The sequence below is a fragment of the Taeniopygia guttata genome, chromosome 6 (assembly GCF_048771995.1).
Source record: "Taeniopygia guttata chromosome 6, bTaeGut7.mat, whole genome shotgun sequence".
Lineage (NCBI taxonomy): Eukaryota > Metazoa > Chordata > Aves > Passeriformes > Estrildidae > Taeniopygia > Taeniopygia guttata.
The window spans coordinates 32,673,921-32,681,277 of NC_133031.1; the positions used below are offsets into that span (position 1 = coordinate 32,673,921).

At 43.3% G+C, this 7,357-nt stretch overlaps 1 long non-coding RNA gene across 1 annotated transcript; it reads right to left on the reverse strand.

The window, feature by feature from the left end:
- Positions 1-4,103: 4,103 nt before the first annotated feature.
- On the reverse strand, positions 4,104-6,140 carry LOC140684489 (uncharacterized). The gene is made up of 2 exons (XR_012056811.1): positions 6,081-6,140; positions 4,104-4,314 (listed from the first exon to the last, which is right to left on the reverse strand). It is a non-coding gene; the product is annotated as an uncharacterized lncRNA (long non-coding RNA).
- Positions 6,141-7,357: the final 1,217 nt, after the last annotated feature.

Here is a 7,357-nt window from a genome sequence, read left to right on the forward strand (position 1 = left end):
GTTATAACAGCTGAGGAGAGGCAAGAACAGATTATTCTTTTGTAGGGAAACTAAAGAGGTGCCATTCTGCCTCCTTGGACTGGAACTCACGCAGGTAAGGTGGAGCAAGGGGATAGAAAGTCTGACACCCTGCTGCATCTGTAGGGGTGGTGTAGGAGATTTATGCACAGTGCTCATAACCCCAACATGAGGCCAGCCTGGCCAGGGACACCCAGCACAAACACCCCTGTACAGACCTCCCTGTGCAGACATCTCACCAGAGAAAACCTCCAGGGATGCAGCTGCACTTACCCTCAAGTTCAGACCTTGCTGCAAAGACAAAAGCCTTGGGGGAATTTAGAGGATATTTTTTTTGTTTGCTTAGCTTGTGGGAGTTTAATGTTTAATCATTGCAGAGGAGTGAGTGGGTTACTCATAGAATTGTTAGCCATGATTTCTGCCTTTTTTTCTTTTTGTCCTTTGTTCTTCCTTATTGTGGCTCTCACATTTTGTTGACTGAATTGGCTTCCTATAACAGCCCACTGGTCCTTGATTTCTCAGACTGCAATTTTACAGCATTCACAGGATCCTCTTCATTTAAAGAACCCCAGTTAAGGACACAGGAGTCAGGAACTGCTTGGATGGTTCCATAACCCCACAGGAGGAGGATGCTTCCCCAGCAGACAGTCCAGAGGGTACCACCACTCCAGCAGATCCAGGAGCCAGCTCCTGCTCCCAGCCCTTACCCAGGAGAAACAGTGCTGAAATTCTAGAAAATACAGTTCCTGATTTCTCAAAGGAAAAAGGTGCAAAAGGAAAAAAAAAAAAAAAACCAAAACTATAGTTTAACTCCAAACTCCAAAAAAGGGAACGCTTTGCTGTTAAGATTTTGGGATTTTTTAATCCAAAATCTGTATCCTAAAAATAAAACCAAATATACCCTTAAAGCTGTAAAACAATGTATGGACCCAGAGATAAACTTGTAACTACATGAGGGAACCCTGCAGGGCTCTTCCCTAAAGGTCAGGTTTGTGCCCAGCACAGTTTGGGGCTTTCCCCAGCAAAGGTTCTCCTCTGTTCTCTCCCAGCCACAAAAAAACAGCTGTTCTGTTCTGTCCTTGTTTTGGCCACTCTTTTTTCCCTTAGAAATGTCAGATCTGGCTGTGGTTTGCCACTGCAAACCACCCTGATATGCTTTTAATGGAGAGAGACTAATTTATTTGATTATTGTGATTACTCTTGCTGATTAATAATTAATTAAAACAGGACCATGAGATACTTCTATTGAGTTTGTATTGCTTTTAACAAAACTGAAGGATCCTTTTAACAAAACTGTAACTCAATTAATCCCCGTAAAAAGGAAGCTATGCCTCTTAAATGCCATAAAATATTTATTTCATTTTTTAACACTGAATCAGCTCTATGTCTGTCCTTTCTAAACTTAATTAATCCTCGCGTTAGTGGTCCATAAGACATTATTTAACATCTGCAGAGGTGTTTTTCCTAGAAGTTAAGTTGCTCCCAGTCAGGCAGATGCCACTTGTAAAGGTTTCTAAGGTGTGATGAACCTACAGAATGATCTAAAGCAAAAGTCAGTTCTGTAGGGTTTTTTTCCCAAGACAAAGCAGGATTGACAGAAGCAGTAATCTTTTCATCATTAATATCAGAATTGCACTAAAAAAGAAAAATTATGCATTTCATAGCTTAGCTATCTACAGAATAATAATAAAAAAATCCTGAAATGCCACGGAAGAGCCCAACACACCTTCCAGAAATGTTGTTATTCCTGGTATCAGGAGACCATGGAATTCTAGGGCTATAATATATATCTCTACCTTGGAAACAGAGCCACCAGGCTGACACAGATCAATGTTCTGGCTGGATGAGCAGAGTAGCTGGATGGCAAAGGCAGCATTTGGCAGGAGAACAGCTGTCAGCATCTGTCCCCCTGGGATGACAGATGGCAGGAGCAGAGCCAGCGCTGTCACCCGCTGAGCAGAGGTGCAGCTGACCTGGCAGTGCTGCTGTTTACACAACCCCTCCAGCTACTGCCACAACCTGTGGAGCTGGTTTGAGCAGCAGTGGAAACTCTGTGGAGAGCAAGGAAATGCTGAAAAGCCAGACAAGCTGGAGCAATATCTAGAGCAGTGCTGCTGGGAGCATTGTCAGTGAAATAATTTTCAGCAGCAGTTCGATTTCAGCCGTGTTCACCCCTTGATGGCAACAGGGTTTGGAAAAAGGGGTCCAGAGGAAAGTTGTAGTCTCCTAAAGCATCTTTGGGGAGCAGAAGGAGAGGCTAGCATTGCCTTCATGCCCTGGCTGTGCCCCAGGCACAGAGGCTGCTATCCCCATGGAAAATCCTGTTCCCCATCTCAGCAGGCCTGGAGCTGCTTCTGGCTCCAGGTTTGTCCCCATCAGTAACAAATCCAGGCTGAATTCTGCATAGGAACTGCTGGCAGAAGGGGATTTTGTAGATCATGTCATAACTGCATCCATTACCATAAGAACATGCTAAGAGAGACTTATTCTTACACTGACTTAAAAAAGTATAAATACAAGAGAGAATGTAATAAAGACAAAAGTTTTAAAATTGGTATGACCCAATTTGGGAAGGTTTTGATGACAAAATATTCACAACTGATTTACAAGCTGTAACCACTGTGTTATGTGCACCATGTGCAAAGGCTGTGGCTTCCCACCCTAAAAATCAGAACAGCTGAAAGTTACAAACACCGAAATTTGGTTGAGTGTGGGTTCAAATTTTGAACTGTTTTAATTCCAATGGTCAGTTTTAATCTTTCCTCCGACATAAAGAAAAAGGAACATTAGTGAAGGCAGCAGAATTTTTGGGATGGAACAAAGGGAGGTATAAAAGCAAATCATGCTGGGAGTTCCTGGGAGCTCTTCAGAAACCATGAGATAGGAAAAATGGGAACTGCCCAAAAAGGGTGACAGGCACTTCACCCAAGAAACAGGAATTATTAGGGCTGAAATGAGCTCAGTTTTTCTGATCAGAAACCAGTCTAAGAGATTACAAAATAATTTCTCTGAAGGAGAGGTAGAACAGCACTCAAAGAACAGCCTGGGAAGGGGACACCAACAAGCTAAAAAGTCATTTGGGAATGTCTCCAGAGCCTCATAGTTTCACATATTTCCTAAATCTAAATATTCAAAGGTTTTTTCATTCCTTCTAGATACTCTGAAATGATAACAAATATTTATATTTTGCTTTTTAAATATAGGCACAGAGTTGGGGTTTTTTTGGTTTTTTTGGGTTTTTTTGCTATCTGCTTCAAGCTGTGTAATGTGATATGGTGGACTTTATAGAGATAGCCTTATCTTTTAAACAAATCTTTATTAATAGCTTACTTTATTTTATGAGCTTAAAAGTCACAATGCTAGCTGTTAACCAGAGCCTCCATACACTCCATCTCTTGAACATTTTTTTAATGGCTGTGTGGGTGACACAATCACATGCCAGTGGATGAGCCAAGGTGTTTTCTCTGGAGCTCGTGCCAGTTTTGGGCTTGAACACCACCTCTGTGCCAACTCAGAGTTCCAGGTGCTACCTGAACTGGCACAGCACCTGCCAGGGCAAGAGTGGGCTGGGAAAAATGTTAACCCCATCTGAAATGATCAGCTGAGGTTGTGTTGGTGCTGTCCTGTGTGCCACAGGCCTGTGGCAGTTTTTACCTTGCACTGAGTCCCTGTAATTCCTCCTCTGGTGTCAAACACCACATTTCAGACACTGCTCTTGGATCCCCACCTGCAGAGCTGTTCTTCCTGTGAAAAACCCCTGTGTGGGCATCCCCATGGGGAATATCCATGGTGGGGAACAGAGAGGGGTTGAGGGCTGGTGGCACCAGCAGTGGGACTGGCACCACCTGGGACACTGCTGTGACCAGGTGGAGACACACAGAGTGCCACCACCAAGGGATTCCCCAGCCTGGGCAATGCCAGCCACAGCTGAGGCACAAGGGTGTGCCAAGGGCAGGGCATTGCCACTCACTTTGGGATCTTGCTATAACTCAATAAAACTTTCCTTCCTTTTACTCTGTCGTGGTTTAACCCCAGCCACCAACCAAGCCCCACTCAGCCCCACCAGAGAGACAGGGGAGGGAATCCAAAGGGTAAAAGTTTCATTTATTTAATCTGTTTAATTGATTTAGTGCATGACTTTGGGCTCCATCTGTTCTGGTGCTCACTGAGGACAGGAGAGGCTGGAGGGAGTTCCTGTGCCCCAAAGTCAGCTCAGGTCAGGTCACTGCTGCCCTGCAACTGCTTCTTGTAGGGCTTCTCTTCCCCTGGTTCAGGTTGTTCTTGCTGTGGTAGTTCCTGTGAAATACAACTCAAATCATGGCTTATAACAATTTAAAAGGCACATCCAGCACAATCTCCAGCCCCAGTCCTTTGAGGACTGGGACTTGCAGCAAAGTATGATGTTATAGCTCCTGGTAAAAGCACAAATGAGAGCAGCTTCCACCCCCAGCTTTACTCTGCACTGTACCGGCTAATATAAATGTAAATTACCTCTGTAAAACAGTGCATAGTGAAATATTTAACAAGTAAAAAAACAAAATAGTGAGCCTCTGCCTCCCATACTGCCCCATGACAGCAGCAAGGCACTGTCCTGACCTGACTGCAGCAGCAGGGTGAGCTGGAAGCCCCCGGAGCGCTTTGCATACATTTCAGTGCAGAATACGCCCTTTTCTGAAGAAGATTAAGCTCTCATCTTTTAAGCTTTGCAATGAAATGAAAGCATTTCAATCTTTTTATTGCAGGGACACTGTATTTTAAAGACAATTCACTTCATTTTTAAATGTGGAATGGTTTTAGGTTAAAATAGACAAAAGGGGGAAAAGGGCTTTTTCGGTTTTTTGCTAATAAATTTTATGTCTAGAAAGATGGAAGCAAAATAAAAGTTTACGGTTTGATAGAAAATGAGGAATCACTATATGTATTTTAGAATAATGCAATGCACATAGGAATGAGGAAAACAACTGCACCATAAGAATATTAAACTCCTAACAAACTCAAAGTGTTTAAATATGGCTTTCAGGGAAACAGAGTATTTAAAAGGCTGGGAAATTACTTCATCACTGGAGCACTGTGTATCAATGCTTATCCACAGCAGCTACATCAGGATGCTTTTCTACTTTAACATAAAATTAATAACAAGACCCAGTAACTGGCAGCTGAAGCTGAACCAATGCAACCTCCATGTGAGATTAAATTTCCGAGCTCTGTCAACATCATTTCATCAGAAGAGATGAAGTTTTAGCCTTAAAATGCCTATTGCAAATATGCTTTAAAGCAGCTTTTGAATGAAACTATCTGTTCATACGTGCAGGGATTTTAAAGCTGCTGCTCCTTTCCTCCACAGGGAGGTTTTGTCTGTGTTGCCCATCACAAGCAGAGCTCTGCTGAAAGGCACTGACTGGAGGGAAACCTTCTGCAGGGTGCAGAGCGTGGTTGTCCCTCATTGTCAGAATCTGAGGTATTGATGATTCTGAGATTGTAGAAAGTCTCTGTCTGTCAGCCCCGCTGCCAAAGAAGAAGCCATAATTGGTCTGTGCTGGTTTCAAGGTTGTTTATTCTGTTTATCTCTAACATGTTCTGCTGCCCTGCCGCAGCTCTGTCCTGCAGGGCAGTGTGTGGGGCTCTGCCCTCAGTGGGATGTTACAAACATTAAATACCAGAAACTACCTGTGCTGGATTTACAATAACGTGCCAATATCTGTCACCTACGTTGAACAGTGTGTCCCCAGCCTGAACCAACAGAAAAATGCCAACACCACAGTGAAACATGGAGGGCATGAAGAAGGAGAAAAAGGACAAGGCACACCCAATTTCCTCCATCTTGTCCCCTTTGGACCCCTTATCTAGAATCCTAAAATTTTACTTTTGCACCTGTGCCACACTTAATTATTACTCATATCAAACACTCAGAGCTTGTAATTGATCCTGTAAGATTGAAAACTCTTTTCCATGGGCAGAGATCACAGCCAGTGTCTCTGGGGGCTCTGTCCAGGGGGGTTCCTGACCCCTGCCAGGGTCTAAGATCTGCCAGAGGGAAGCTCTGGATTCTCACACCTCATTACCTGTTAGGCTCACTCAGGAATCAGTGTCACCTTCTCCAGCTGCAGCAGCTGCCATCAACACCTCCTGAGGTGGACAACTTCATTTCTCAGAGATTGCCTCGCTCACTGTTTCAGAACTGGAAACCCTGAACAGCAAGGGTTGCTCTTCCCCAGGTCACACTGGCCGCAGCCTTGGAGAATTTTTGGTCTCTCTCTCTCCATTATGGCAACTAATTTAATTAGGTAATAAATACTACCTAATTAGCCCCATGCCACTGCAGTAAACTCAGACATTCATCCTCTGGGATGGAGTTTAGTGACTGAAAAGCTTTCCTTGGATGCTAACACTGAAGGTGTCAGCAGAGTAATGACCTTGCCTGGTCACAGCCTCTATGAAAAGCAGTCCCATTGAGGTCAGCAACACCCCTCTTAAAATAGTGCACAGGAGGCATACTGCATGTGGATGGAATTTGCAATATTGAACCCATAAAAACAGAATATAGTGACAGCATTTTGCTCTGCACTCAGTAATTCACTGGCCAGGCTTTTTTCCTGTTTTCCACGGCAACATAACTGTTAGTTTTCACAAAACCGTTTTGTCCCAGGCCGAATTAATTTCTTTAGAGCAATGAAGTGAGGTTTTGTTCATAGCTCTTTATTTCTGCATATCTATAAACTTGCTGAACTTCCTCTGCTGGGTAAAATTATCCACCATGAAAATACAATTAGAAAGTTGTATTCTGGAATTTTTGGATATTTCTGCCTCTTTGCCAAGACATGTAAGTTGTGTGTTTATATTTACAAGATATGTATATGATTTGCATATTTCTGTTTGTGTGTTTGCATTTATATGGATAGATACATGCTGCTCCTCTGGTACTACTGTTCCTCTGGGAGTTTCTACACCTTGTGGAATAAACACTTGTTCTTAATGGTGCATATTGCTGCAGGTCACTCACCAAATGCTATTTATTATAATCTGTATTCTGAGTAGCTGAAATGCCAGTAGGAATTGATGTGCAAACCCTCCTACCTATTTCAGTGACAAGAATCACAAGCAGGCTCTGAGTAAAGGACTGGCACAGCAGAGTTCTGCCAACATTTTTTGCCAGCCATGAAGACTTTTGTGGGGATACCTGCCAGTGTTTGAAAACTATGAATAGAGACAACTGGAGAGGAAATAAGTGTCTGTCTGATACTTCTGCTGGAATATACTGGGCTCTGAACCAATTTCTGCACTGAAGTCAAGTGGAATTGCATGGAGAAGAAGCCAGTGCAGACCTTGTGCTTGAATATTT